We start from the raw sequence: 15,233 nt of genomic DNA on the forward strand, positions 1-15,233 counted from the left end.
TGAAATATTGCGCAATTTTTGCTTGATTTATGGTTATTCGAAAAAGTTGATTAAAAGGAGTACGTACGTAATATATATGTCGCATCCACATACTGAAACCACTCATTTCATGAACTGGATATCCAGATAGTGAAATTTGTCCAGATCGTGAATTTTGACGAAAATACATTATATGGACATTACCTATTTTGTGTACTTTGTGTAATTGTTGTAAAACAAAATTGTTATGTTATGTAGTAATAAATAATTATATTATATCATAGTATAGTAAAGTATAGTCAATTATATTCAATAAATAATATCATATTACATTATTTTATTATTTTATTTTTCATAAACCATACGTACCTATATTATATTTTATAAACAACAGTGTAACTAAATTAAGTGTTATAAAAAAATCATGAATTTGACTATTATTATAATATTTAACTACCTATATTTCTCTATTGTTTTATTAACAAAATAATTAACTGATTAACTTAAACATACCTTAAACGGCTTAGCTTAAACTTTACCTATACATTTTTTCCTTATTATTTATTTTTCATGACGATTGATTATGACATCGACTGATACATTGCATATTATTTTTAAAACAAGCACACCTACTTGATTGGCAAGGAATTTTTGCCTTATGTCTAGGGCGACCATGTACGTGTTATATAACACATTCTGGCCAAAGGTCTTTAAGTTTCGTTGATTACTGAATTTACAAATTCACGGGCCATTGTCACTCTATAATATTTTTGGACAATAGCAATGCAAGCACAATAGTAACTGTGTTATACACAAACACTCACTAAATGTTATTTTTTGAACAACGGAAATTTTTGAATATCGGACGTGGAAATTACCGAAAATTAAATTTGAAATTTTCTCTAATAGCCTCATATAATATAGATCACGGATAAATTATTATTATCTTTATTGATATTGAAAAGTATGCTTTGTAACAGTCAATGTCATAATCAATCGTAAAAAATAAAATAAAAATATTTGTAATGTAATATGACGTACCTAGTTGGTATATTTTTGTTCATAAAACAATATATAAAAGTATAGTTATAATTATTTATGAAAAATAAAATAATGCAATATGATATAATTTATTGACTATAATTGACTATACTATACTATACTATGATATAATATAATTATTTATTGCTACATAACATAACAATTTTGTTTTACAACAATTACACAAAGTACACAAAATAGGTAATGTCCATTTCATGAAATGGATGTCCATATAATGTATTTTTGTCAAAATTCACGATCTGGACAAATTTCACTAACTGGGTATCCAGTTCATGAAATGAGTGGTTTCACTATGTGGATGCGACATATATATATATATATAACTTAAAATAAAAACGAAAGGTAAAAAAACTGATTCTGTTTGATCCCTACAAATTTAAAGGATTAAATCATATTATAGATTTTCATCGAACAAAATATATGGATGTAATTATTTATGCCACACTCTATTTTTTAATATAATATATCACTAACAGTAAAGTTAAACAATTAAAAACGCAAACTATAAAATATATTGGATACAAACTATTCTGATTGCTAATTATAAAAAGGAAAACTTTTTTGCACTTGGAACGCAGTTTTTAAATAGTTGGATTGAGCGCCTCTTCTTAATAATTCCCAATTAGAGCACTGCCGAGGTATAAATATCTATTCCCTATTACTTCCTGACTCATAAATTCTGGAAAAAATAATACTGGTACAGTGGTACCAATTGTATTGGTATGTATTTTTATGTATGTTGTACAAACTTTTTGAACATACTTAAAACGGTTAATCAGCGTTTTAGGTATTTGGTATTGGTGCTGAATATTGTTCATTATTTAATACCCATACAAAACAATGAAAAAGAATTTCAATAAAACAAATGATTTAGTTTTATAATTTTAATACAGGTTTAGAATCATACTTATTAAACAACTCTCAAATAAAAAGGTATTATATTATAATTTATAACAACTTTATTAATTTAAAGCGTGTTGCCTAAAACACAGGTTGTCATAGACACAACATACTAAACAGTAAACAATACACATATTTTGTAAAGGAGAAATTACATAATTTGAAAAAAATAGTAATACTATAATAGCAATATTAGTGATATATTATAAAATATTTAATTACATATTCTTAAATCTTAACGTTATTATTGTTTATATTTTTTTTGTTTATTATAATTATAAAATGTTTCAGCACACCTGATGCTTTTACAAGTATTACGTTTTACAATAAATTATATTAAATACATAGATTAGTTTTTACCATGGGCTGGAACCTTTTGGATTTATCGGTGCCTATCAATTCCGGTACTGGTTCTCCAAAAATAAAATAACTGTTCCGGTTCGGTTCAGGTTTAAAAAAAAAATAATAAATGAATAAAGGTATTGGTTCAAAATAATTTCAGTACCGTTTAAAGATAATTTAGGTATCGAAAAGTTTAATAATTTTAAATACCTTTCCGGAATTCGGGTTTAATTAATAGTATTTATGAGAAATATTAGAAAACTCATATTATAATCTTAATTATATTATAGTTTATAGACAAAAACTTAATACCATTAAATTTAATAAATAAAATAACTTTATTTTTGAACCTAAAATAACCTATTTAATTTAAAAACTGCTTTACGGTTCCGGTACTTTATTTATTAAAATAAAGGTTCCGGTTCTTAATTTTTTAAGGATTCCGGTTTATTCTGATGGTGCGTTGAATGTGTACCGTCGTTTGACAATTCTTCAATTATTTTACTAAAAATATTTTTCTCAACAGTTTCAATTTTTTGTACACAGAAAGAATGAATCGTCTTGAGCGGTTCTATAACAGCAAACAAAAATTGGTATTAGACTTGTTGATTGCGTTTATTAGATTACCCTACAACAATCTCGATTGTATACATATATATATATATATATATATATAGCAAATTTTACCGCAAATCATGTATTATTTATTAAAAAAAAAAGTGTTTTTAATTATTTTTATAATTTAATAATATAATTTTCTACTATCAATAACTGAAAAATAATTTTTTAAATATCTTATTTTTGATAAATCTTACTAATACTTTTTACCAAGACAGAAAAATGTTTTAAAATTAATTTCAAAAAAGTTGGATAAGTGGATGTCGCTCTGCTGTACAGTAGGTTAGAAGTGGGTCACTGTATAATGGATAGTATTAAATTTGAATTCAATGATATAATATCACTGTATAAGAAAAACGATTTTGAGCGGAGATGGTTTGTCAGTCTAGGTATTAGACATATTATATACTTATCTATGGTATTAAAAAAAAATGACCTATATAATAGGTACCTGTAATAAATTCCAAATTAATCATATCCATTAGGTACTTATAACGTGTTATACATCAAAAACAAACCGTGATAGTGTGATACTATCATAGATACATAATATTATACTTTAGAAGTTTCAAGTACCCACGAATCTATATATATATAAATGATTGTACATTTTGAATAAATTTAATAACTCAAGAACCATCGAATCGATTTCGATAAAAAATTCAGGACATATTAAGATTGATACGTAGATGGTTTGTGTAAAGTTTGTACGCTGTGCGATAAGTGGTTCTGGAGTTATGACCTTTTAAGTGAACACCTGGCGACATGGCCTTTGTTGATTTGTATTATTATTTTTGTCAGTCTATATAATATATAAAAATGAATGTATGTGGGTGTGGGTGTGTGTCCATATTACCATGGCAATCAATTATATATTATTTTGAGATTTCCGTCTGTGTGTGTCTCCATATTACCATGGCAACCAATAATTTATTATTTGGAGATTTCCATCGGTGTGTGTGTCCATATTACCATGGCAACCATATATCTATTATTTTGAGATTTCTGTCGGTGTGTGTGTCCATATTACCATGGAAACCATATATATATATTATTTGGAGATTTCCGACGGAATGTGTGTCCATATTGTAATGGCAACCAATTATATATTATTTTGAAATTTCCGATGGAATGTTTTGTATATGCAGAAGATAGGATAATTTAAAAAGGAAGAGGACCAACCCCGGGAGGTGCTCAAACAGTAATTTTGAGATTTCCGACGGAAATTTTTGTTTATAAATAGTTGCCATGGCTTTTGAAGCTATTATAATAATAATTATTGGTTGCCAGGAAACGAAGTGCACGATATCAGCTATTGATTATATTAATCCACCATAGGTAGAAATTTAGAATACGACAAACTTGATATAACTTTGGTACTTTAGAGTTAAATCATACACTCACGTACAAACTAGGGGTCCGCGATCTACCGCAGGTTTTTTAATTGAAGATCTCATTGCGGAGAAGGGTTATGGTATTTATCGATTATCTAACTTAATAAACAAAGGAGTTATCAATTATTATAAATTTTCATAAAATTCACATCGAAATTTTTGTTTATAAATAGTTGCCATGAGTGACGTCATATAAAATATTTAAACACAGAATTATATTTAATCGTTTTAAGTCGTTGCCACGAGTCTAAATTAATGTTTGTATGTAGATAAAACCTCTGGGAAGAAGACAGACTAATTTAGGAATTGTTAAATTTGGTTTTTTTTTATTCATCTAATATTAGTAGTTATGTTAGGTTAGGATTGTGTATTAAGAGGACGTGATACCCGCATGTGTTGTCTCCGTCTTACAAGTGCATAATATAGCAAATTATATGCAAAGCAGAACACGTGTAGGTCCGTTAGCTAAAGAATGAGAGTGAATTAACCTCTTATGAAATCTAAAGGTAAGATTATTATCTAGACAACCTCATGGGCTTTTTATTATATTTTAATTTTTAAGCGAGCTATGAGTATTTTAAAATTGTAAATTGTTTTTGCGTTTTAAAGTACTCATAACTCGCTTAAAATAAGAATTTTTATTCCAGGAAACGGAAAAGTTAAGATACATTTTGAACACCATACACCGAATATTAAATAACGAATTGAAAAAAGTTTGAGTCAAATAGAGTTGGTACATTTTAACGGGCAACGAAGTGCACTGAATCAGCTAGTAATATTATACAATCATAACAAAATAATTAAAATAGTTATTCTAAGTTTTTTAATATGTAATTTCGTCTAAATTTGAAATTAAAATGACTATAAAATTAAACTGTGCTTATGTATTTTTAGGTTTTTTGGTAACAGAATTAACTACTTACATGAAATCTTGTTTTACATTTTCAAGCCTTAGATATAAAAGTTGAACATTTTATAAATTTTTAACTACAAAATAATTATACATTTTTAAATTTCATAAATTTTGTCAAAATTCGATCTTTAAATGCTTATAAAAAAAAATTGAGCCTATGTATTTTTAATATTTTTTAACTGCTGTTGTAACAACATATAAGGAGCCTTGTATTAATTTTTTACACTTTTTGTTCCAACAGGTAAAACTTTATTGATATTTATAAATAAAAAAAAAATAAAAAAAATTTATAACTGACAATGTCCGTAAACAGCTCAAAAGAGTCAAATAATTTTCAAAATTTTATCGTATGCAGAAAATGCTTATATGAACATTCAGTTAAATTTTCAAGTATCTACAGTTATTCGTTTTTTAATTACAACAAAATAAGAAAATCGTTACATGAGAAGTCGATTGAATATCAAATGTTGTAAAAATATGAATTTCAAACGCTCATAAAAATTTGACTTGCTAGTAGACATTTTATTTTAAAAAAAGGTAGACAAAGTTATGGAGAATCTTGTATTATATTTTCAAATCTTAGATTTAAAAAGAAAATTTATCATGAATTTCTAACTCAAAATAATTTGCAATTTTTCGTCATTCTTACGTATTTTTTCAATATTTGAACTTTAGATGTTTATAAAAAAAATTGTGACCATTGGTTTTTAATTTTTTCATTTGCCTTTGAAACAATATAATACGAACCTTTTATTACATTTATAAGCATTTTTAACCAAAAAATACAATTTTATTGATATTTAAAGAAAAAAAACTAAAAAAAATGGAAACTGAAAATGTCCGTAAAGAGCTCAAAATAAATCAAAATATTTGAAAAATGTTATGGTGTATAGAAAATGCTAAAATAAACTTTCAGTCAAATTTTTATATACCTACGGTCATTTGTTTTAGAGCTGTACCAAAAACAAAATCAATTTTCTCGAAAACAGATTTTCCGTTAAAATTCCCGTTTTTCCTTAATTTTTCATTTGTTTTTCACAGCGCTTTTGAAAACTACTGGGAAAATTTTACTTTTGACCCCCTAAAGTACTAACTAAATTCACTTTCCTATCAGAAAAAATAATGTTGAAGAAAATCTAAGCATTTTTACTGTCTTAAAAGGCGATGACAGACACAACAATTAAAAAAAAAAAATTAAAAAAAAAACACACATCATTGTAAAATCAATACATTCATCGTTCCACTCAGAATCTAAAACCAAAAACTAGAAAAATGTATTATACTACCCAACGCACGACAATCCGGAGTTTGAATTAATATGTATCCACTGCGCAGGGATAACCTGTTCTTGTTACGCCATTTACTTGAACAGGAAAAACTATATGAGGTTAATCTCACCCAATGTATTGTTTTTTTTTTTACGTTGCTATGGGTCAACATTTAGGAATTAACACTGCGGCCGATGTCAGCAAAGAATTTACTGGGTGGCTGCATTATTCAGTTCCTAACTTGAGCCGGGGGGAAAGGGGGCCCATGTATACTCATGGTTGAATATACAGGTTATTGCATATTGACTTGGATTGTTATCATCAGAAACAAAGTGGCTGCGTAAAGGGATATCACGAATATAAATTTTTCTTATCATCAAAAACAAGCTGACAAAAACTAACAAATTCAAAATTCCCGTGCATGTACTTACAACCTACCTACTTGATTATAATTGGTTCCCTTTAGGCTGCCATTTTTGTTTTTATCATTAAATATTTGATCTAGAAAGGATATAAATGCAATAACCTTGTATATTTTAACCATGGGCCAACTCCACTTACTCAAATTATATATTTTTAATTAGTTATCATATACAATTCTTTAAATACCTACTGTTTAAGAAATTCTGCAGATTATCATTAAAATCGTTACTTTGATATGATCAATTTGCCATCTTACCCAACATGTCAACTTACCCTGAACTCCCGTAAAATTAATTTTAATTTTTAACACACACGTCTTATTAGTTATTATACATACTTTTCATCAATGCATGTTTGTAATTTTTTGCTAACCCTGTAAAAATAAAACTACACTAAGACAGTTTTCAATTGTTTTTGGTTAACCTTCATTCTATACATCATATACCTAAGTCAATAACTCTTTAGATTATTCATCAGGATAAACATTTTAATTGAATCCCCTTATTTATTCGAAACCTAATAACGATGTACGATCAAATCTTATTATAAGGAAATCCAACTTCACCATTTTTTTTTAGAATAGATACTTCAATAATACGGTATTTAAACCAAAATTATTTAAGTTACAGTTATTGAAAAATTTCGAAATGTCGTAACTCAAAGTTAAAAGTAGAGAAACAAACTTTAGTTAAAAGTACCAAAGTACCATTTCAGAACCATGTGCGTTTGACTTAGTTGTGGATCGCTTATACATACACAAAGGTGGCTTTTATTATTTAGATTATGATATTGAAAAAGTATAATATTCTGCAACGAATATTGGACTTATCCCAATCGTTCCGATCCATAAAGAATATTGTACTCTATCCCACACAGAATTTTAATATTTCCCAACTATGGTATAAATATTTTCAGGAAAACAATATAGTTGTCAAAATATTAGAAAAAGTTGCGTTAATAATAAGGAAATATTTTATTTATATTTTTTGGCCAAGAAGTTTACTTTTGAAAAATATTTTGTAAATAACATTAACAAAACATTTCATTCATATTTTTTTTAAAAACATTTTCATGGAAACATTATAAAAATATAAAGACAAGATTTTTGTGCAATATTTCATTATTTTATGGGAATAAAATATTTATACAATATTATTAGTCAAATATTAATTATTCAAGTATTCCAAAATATTATAATTTCCCAAATGATGTGTACACCATCCACTTTCATAAAAAAAAAATAAAAAAAAAAAAAATGGTCACATCATTAAGTATTAGATTATTAATTATGTCAAAGAGGGAGTAATTATAGTGTTACGATACATTAATAATAGGTATATAATATATGATATACACAAGGCTGGGTAAATTTATGTTTTTTTTAACACAATTAAGTTTAGTTAATATATGCCCCAATAACAAAAAGTAAATTTAACTATAGGTCAACTCAGTTAAGTTAAAAGTTAATAAAAAGATTTTGTTAACTTTTTATTATGTTAAAAAAAAGTTCATTTGTTTATACAACGCTAAAAGCGTTCTTAAATTGTTTCCAGCTCAAAACTAAATTATAGACTATACAGTGTTTATACTTGATACGGTATTTCCATATAAGTTAGATTTGAATGATGTAAATGTTTAACTTTAAATAATTCACAGTAAATATTTTTTTAACATGAAAACTAAATTAGTGAAATATAATTAAATTAAAAACAAAATAAATTAACTTTACTTGCTTCTTAAAATGAAAAATGAATTAATTAAGTTAATGGTTAAGTAAATGAAACGCCAAAAGTAACTAGTTAAGTTAAAAAGTTGATATACAATTAACTTTTTAAATCGTTAATGCCCAGTCTTGTACGAATGTATATTATATTATGTATTAAGTATATGGAGCTATTTATTTATTTATTATTCATTGTTTTATAATATAAACATTATTGCTTGCACGTTGTATTTTTTTCACAAATTAAAATATTGAATAGTTGATTAATATTTACTTTTAATTTAATTCTATAGTTTATATCGGTTAGTCGTTAGTATGATCTAAAGATTATTAAACGTTAAAAACATTTAATTTTAATTATCAATACAATTTAGATGGTGAAAAATTAAACTAAATGTTTATAAATACAATTAAATTGAAAATATACGTACCCTTCGCAAATTCAACTACAATAAATAAAAATTATAATAATTAGTTATCAATATAATAATAGTGAGTGTCATTAGTGGATGAATTCTCATATCAAGTTTAGCCTGTTAATTTATATGTATACGCGAGTATTCTAACCACATAAACCTATTGTGTCCCTAAGTTATAGATTGTTTATTTCAAATAATAAAAGAAAAAAATTAATGTTATATTGTTTCATATGGACTTAATGTAAAATATTAGAAATATAATAAACGTTTGGGATTAAAACCATTTCAGAAATTGTCAGTTTTCATCCAGTCATGTTGTTAGTAGTAATATTATGACCAGTCTTTTATTCATTATAAACGTTACCGATTAAGCTATAACCACTTCAAAAAAATGTTGGTTAGGTACCGGTAACTAATTCAATATCGGTTTTCTAAAAACAATTTTATTATACTTATGCGTGTATTATGATTTAAAAATAGTTTTAAGAAGTGAAATATCAATAATTATAGTACCTAGCTACAAACTCATCATTATTTAGGTAGCTAAGATTATTTAAACATAGTATAGTTGAATAGTTCATAACTCATAAGTAACAGTAGTTGGTACTCGGTATAATAATAATAATAATAATTAAAAATCAGTAATTGGTTCTTAACCTGTCAAAACATATTGTATTATTATAACGTTTTATGGTAACTTAAAAATCGTTAAGGTAACCGAAACCAGATACCTGGGAATAAAATTAGAATAACAGTAACCGTTTTTAGGTTCCAAAAAAACTGGGAAATCGGTAAGAACTGGCAACAGGTTTCAAGTCCTGAATTTAAAAGTTGGCAGGTCATTAGGTGACGTTCTGCTGTAAAAGAGTTGAAGCTAACTTTAAATTTTTAGTATAAATTTCTGAACGTATTGTCAATACTCCCACTCTACTCTCCAATATACATTTTTTTACAAATTAAAACTAATTACGTACTATCTGCAACTGAAATTAAATAAGAATTGTAGTTATTAGTAATACAATTTTCATAAAATGTTATAATTAAAGATGAAAATCTAGCGATTTATTTTAAAAGTACTCAATAAATTTAAAACAAATTTCTTAGTAGGAGACCAACTATCAAATGTCATAGTTGTTGGTTGAAACAAAAACAAATTTTTAATTGATCTTAATGTGTATTGTAATTTCTTACTATATTAGATAGTTAATTTTAATATATACCTAATATATTTTATTTTATCTGTGTAGTTTACAACTATTGATATCATAATTACTCTACAATATTTATAAAAATAAAAGGTTGTAATATATTTAGGTCCCATCCGTTGTGCCAAAAATTATGAAAAATCAAAGCATGTTTAAAAAATAAAACGTTTTAAGAAATCAATGTTGAACAAGTAAGAATATACTAAAAAACATACTAAAAACGTTAACGAAATTTCAATGATAACCCAAATAAGTAAAATATAATTTATACACTATGTAGCTAATCAGTTACTATAATACATTTGGGATGTTCCCACTCTCACATTCAACCATAATATATAGCTTTTGAAACGTCTAACGAGTGTTCTAGATTTGTAAAGTTTATTTTCTATCATTACCAATTTGTTAAAATAAAATTTTGAGAAAATAAAAAAACTATTGATATTGTAAAATATATAGTAAGAAACTATAAAACAAAAATGACTTTTAAAGATTAGTGAAAAAAAAAACATAACAAAAGTTTCATACTTAATCCTCCAATAGTTTCTGGATAATCAACAAAAAATGTTTTTATAATTATCATATAATTTGTCTAAAAATGTTAAATCAAAGGTCCAAGAAGAAAAAAGTACTTATTAAAGAAAAGACTTATTATAAAGTTAACAATCAATAATAATAATAATAATAATAATAATAATATTAATAATAATAATATAAAACCATTAATCATAATAATAAACTATGTAAACAAATATAATATCTACATAATATATATTTAAATTATTTATAAGATAATAATATTGATATGGACATATGTAACTAAGTATTCTTTTCGTGAGATTGGAACCAAAAGATATGCTTTCTAAAAATATCAAATTTTTGGATAGCAATTTAAAACTTGTATAACTGTATTATCTCCTTTCATATAACATGGTTTTAATGCAGGGATCGAAACCGTTTCAAATTTTAACGGTTACTGTTTTAGTTCTTGAGAACGGTTTACTAAATTTTCTGGTTTTGGTTTAGGTTTTAAGACTGGTTTTTTAAATTTTTTGGTTTTGGTTTCGGTTTTAAAATAGGTTTTTCAAATATTTTATCGGTTTAAAGAACGGTTTTAGAAAATTTTCGGTTTTGTTTTTCGGAACGGTTTTTAAAAATTTCCATTTTATTTTCCCGTCTAATTACTGTAGATTCGATTTTTATTATCTATTAACTATTATAAGGGCCGAGTCTAAAGCCCTGAAATATGGCTACTTTGTATAATTAGTGTACAATATACGATATAACAAATAAACGTTCAGCAGAACTAATTTCGTGTTATTAACTTGAATATTTTGTACCTAATTTAGGTGCCTCATGCCTACTTTTGCATTCGACATAATATTATGTTGCCATATTATGGTTGAGATCATTATTCGATAACATTAATATTTAATTGTATATTATAATAACATCACACTATATTATTCGTATTTTCAATTTTCAATCATAAGTTTAGTAATAATATATATTATATTAATATTTCGTAATACTCAGTAACTGCATCGGGATTTTTATCAATAAATCCAAACATAATAATTTCTTCGTATAAAAATAGTAGAATTACAAATAATATAATTAACTTTATGGAATTCAAAGAAACCGACATTAGTTTTAAATTTTAATCCGTTTTTCAAGAACAGTACAAGAGCGGTTTTTCAATTTTTTGGTTTCGGGTTGGGTTTTGAAAACGGTTTTTTAAGGTCTTAGGTTTCGGTTACGGTTTTTTAACCGGTGTTTCAAAGCTTTTGGTTCCGGTTCCAGTTCCGGTGTTAAGAAATGAGAAAACCGCGGTTTTAACCGGTTTTTTGGAAAACCGGTTAAACCGGTTTCGATCCCTGTTTTAATGACTGTCAATTCTCTATTTTTTTTTTTTATTGGACATAAAATACTTCAGCTACTAGGTCATTAGTCATTAGTAAACATTTGTTTTACATAGATACCTATGGTTAATATTTTTTTCATTTTATTTCGATTGTACCTATTCCAATCCTTATACATGATACCTTACATTTTTAACCGTATAGGAGAGCAATTTACAACTTGTATAACTGTATTATCTCCTTTCCTATAACATGGTTTTAATGACTGTCAAATCTCTATTTTTTTTTATTAGACATAAAATACTTCAGCTACTAGGTCATTAGTCATTAGTAAACATTTGTTTTACATAGATACCTATGGTTAATATTTTTTTTCATTTGGGCTTGAAACCGTTACCAAATTAATCGAAAAAATGTTGGATACCGGTTACCGGTTTTTTACCGGGCCTGTTTTTAGTGGTAACTAATTACCGGTACTATATTCAAAATTACAGGTTAATGATTAAGTGATAACCAATTCCAAAAAATGCCGGTCACCGGTTACCGATTGAATACTGATTTGAAAAAAAAAATTGTACTCTACTTTTGTGCCCGTACCTTATCAGAGATAGACAACGATTTACAGTTGTCAATACGTCGTGTCAAGCTATTTTTAGATTTCCCAGTAAAATATACGATGAGAGAGATCTATCTAGGACTATTGAGTATACCGTCAATACCAACCAATGATTTTTTATGTTATAGGTATTAGGTAGGTAGAAAATAGAAATGTTAACCGGTAACCACTTTCAAGCTCTGGTTTAAACCATGCGCGTTGCCTTCCTTGTTTATTCAAACAAAGTGGCTGTCAATATTTAGACTTAATTCGATACAGGGCTAATGAGCTGTTGGTAAGCTATTCCCACTACACGAACTGGTCTTGTGAAGCCGGTTGTTTATTGTTGAATCGATATAAATAAAGTTTTCTAAATTACATATTATTACAGATCCTAGAAACTTATGACCCCCGTCCATATACTAACACAATTGTTATGTATGTTACCTAATTAATATTTATACTATTATGTAATCGGTATCGACGATAGCGTGATACTGCGATAGCCGTTTCATATTATAATAAACAGTCTTAATTAGATCGCACTCGCTGTATGTTGTTATGTTGTCCGCTGCACTCCGCGATTATGTCTTAATAAGCGCAAACATAACAACATAATAAAAGTAGTATAAAAACTATTCCCACTACACGAACCGGTCTTGTGAAGCCGGTTGTTGATTGTTGAATCGATATTAATAAAGTTTTCTAAGTTACATATTACAGATCCTAGAAACTTATGACCCCCGTCCATATACTAACACAATCAAACATGATATAGTGACGTCCATTACAAGGTTATTCACATGATTGAGATAGTAATAATATTATAAAGTACACTATTACCTGAGTTCACTGTTCTTAAGGGTGGTATTTTGAAGATCACAGGGGTAGTGGAGTACGAGTTGAAACAATATTGATTATTATTATTATTGATCTATAATGTAGGTTACTATACCTAAGTATAGTAAATTGAATAATTATGTTCCTTAAAAATGTAGTTATGACTGTGGACTGATATTATAGTCTCTCCTTCGTGATTCAAACTTGACTGCTGGCTATGCCAATAAGCAATAATGTATAATATAATATTCTCGTAATCTCCTGTGATTTAAACAAATCCGCCGAGTTTGACATAAATCAAGAGTCAGTAATCTGTAAATCGTTATGTGTTTACTGACAACGTTGGTTGGTTTTGTCGTTCACGTTGAGGCAAGTGAATACCGAACCATTGACACGATGTTTTGACATGCTTGTGTATAGCACTCACTTAACCCCATGTTTACGTAATCGAGTGGTTCTGCCAGATTTTTTATATATGTTTCCATGTTGGCTTCTTGGTAGCATTTAGCAGGACTATTTTATTACACGCGTGTTACCTACGTGTGTACTGTTTTAATATAATATTTTATAAAAGTAGATTTTAATAAAAAAATAGTTATCACCTTTTGGTTCCAAGCACATGAATTTCGTTAATACAAATTTGAAAATAAAATTATTAAACTACTTATTCAGTTAAATTACAAAAAATATACGTACTATGTTCAATAATTGGTATCTTCACTAGAAAAAAAATTCTTATAATGTTATCGTTACTAATATAAGTTATGACATATTATAACTTTTCTTATGGTTGATTATTATCTATTATTACAAATTATCATGAATACGCATGTATAATTGTATAATTTTCATAACTTATAACTTTGTATTGAACTATACACATTTTATTCATATATTGGAATGGATACTTTGACAGTAACTGGGATCAAAAAATGATTTATGACAAATATGAATTTCCAAATTCGAGAGCTACATATTTCAATTGTCCACAAATAATAAAAAAAAACAAATTAACCAAAGATAATTTCAAAATTTGAGCAAATGCATTTTCTAAACTTATAGATTAAATTATAACAACTTAGAATAGGCCTGACCAAAGTTTAAAATTACAAAACAAACGGATATTTAAAATTAATGAGCCATAAATAGCTCGACAATAGTAGTTTCAAAGTAAATTAAAAATATCAAGAAAATGAATATATTAGTTTAACTATTAAAATTACAATACTTTTTGAGCAAAAGTGGTAACACTAATAGTGATTACTAATTTTACCCATACTACACTACTCATAATACCATCACATATATTTTCGGTGATACCTACTGTAAAAGAGATTGCTGTTGTGAAAATTAAAATACAAAAAAAACAACGACTTTTTGAAAACTTTAGTAACTAGAATATTTAATAACAATAATAATAGTTTATTCAGTAGAATAAAACGGGCCGAAGCCTAATAGTACAGATAGTATAGTTTGTGTACAAATACAAAAAAAATACAACATTACATAGAATAAATATCTTATAGGTATATAATGTTTACAAAAATCTAAAAAGGAAAAATAGTATTAACATTGATAGGCAAACCCAGCATTGCGTATTCATATTGTTCATGTGAGCATTTAATATCTCCCTTAAGGGAGAGAAGAAAAAGTCAACTCTCGTCGAAAGTTTATTACATAAAGCAATAGC

The 15,233-nt window shown here is 26.6% G+C and overlaps 2 long non-coding RNA genes across 2 annotated transcripts; both read right to left on the reverse strand.

Annotated features, from left to right (window-relative positions):
• Nucleotides 1-2,632: 2,632 nt before the first annotated feature.
• LOC115033912 lies at nucleotides 2,633-7,822 on the reverse strand. Its single transcript, XR_003839263.1, has 3 exons — nucleotides 7,237-7,822; nucleotides 5,219-5,245; nucleotides 2,633-2,854 (listed from the first exon to the last, which is right to left on the reverse strand). It is a non-coding gene; the product is annotated as an uncharacterized LOC115033912 (long non-coding RNA).
• A 1,232-nt stretch (nucleotides 7,823-9,054) lies between these two features.
• On the reverse strand, nucleotides 9,055-14,336 carry LOC115033913. Its single transcript, XR_003839264.1, has 3 exons — nucleotides 14,240-14,336; nucleotides 10,775-10,792; nucleotides 9,055-10,024 (listed from the first exon to the last, which is right to left on the reverse strand). It is a non-coding gene; the product is annotated as an uncharacterized LOC115033913 (long non-coding RNA).
• Nucleotides 14,337-15,233: the final 897 nt, after the last annotated feature.

This window comes from Acyrthosiphon pisum, chromosome A1, assembly GCF_005508785.2.
Source record: "Acyrthosiphon pisum isolate AL4f chromosome A1, pea_aphid_22Mar2018_4r6ur, whole genome shotgun sequence".
Classification (NCBI taxonomy): Eukaryota; Metazoa; Arthropoda; class Insecta; order Hemiptera; family Aphididae; genus Acyrthosiphon; species Acyrthosiphon pisum.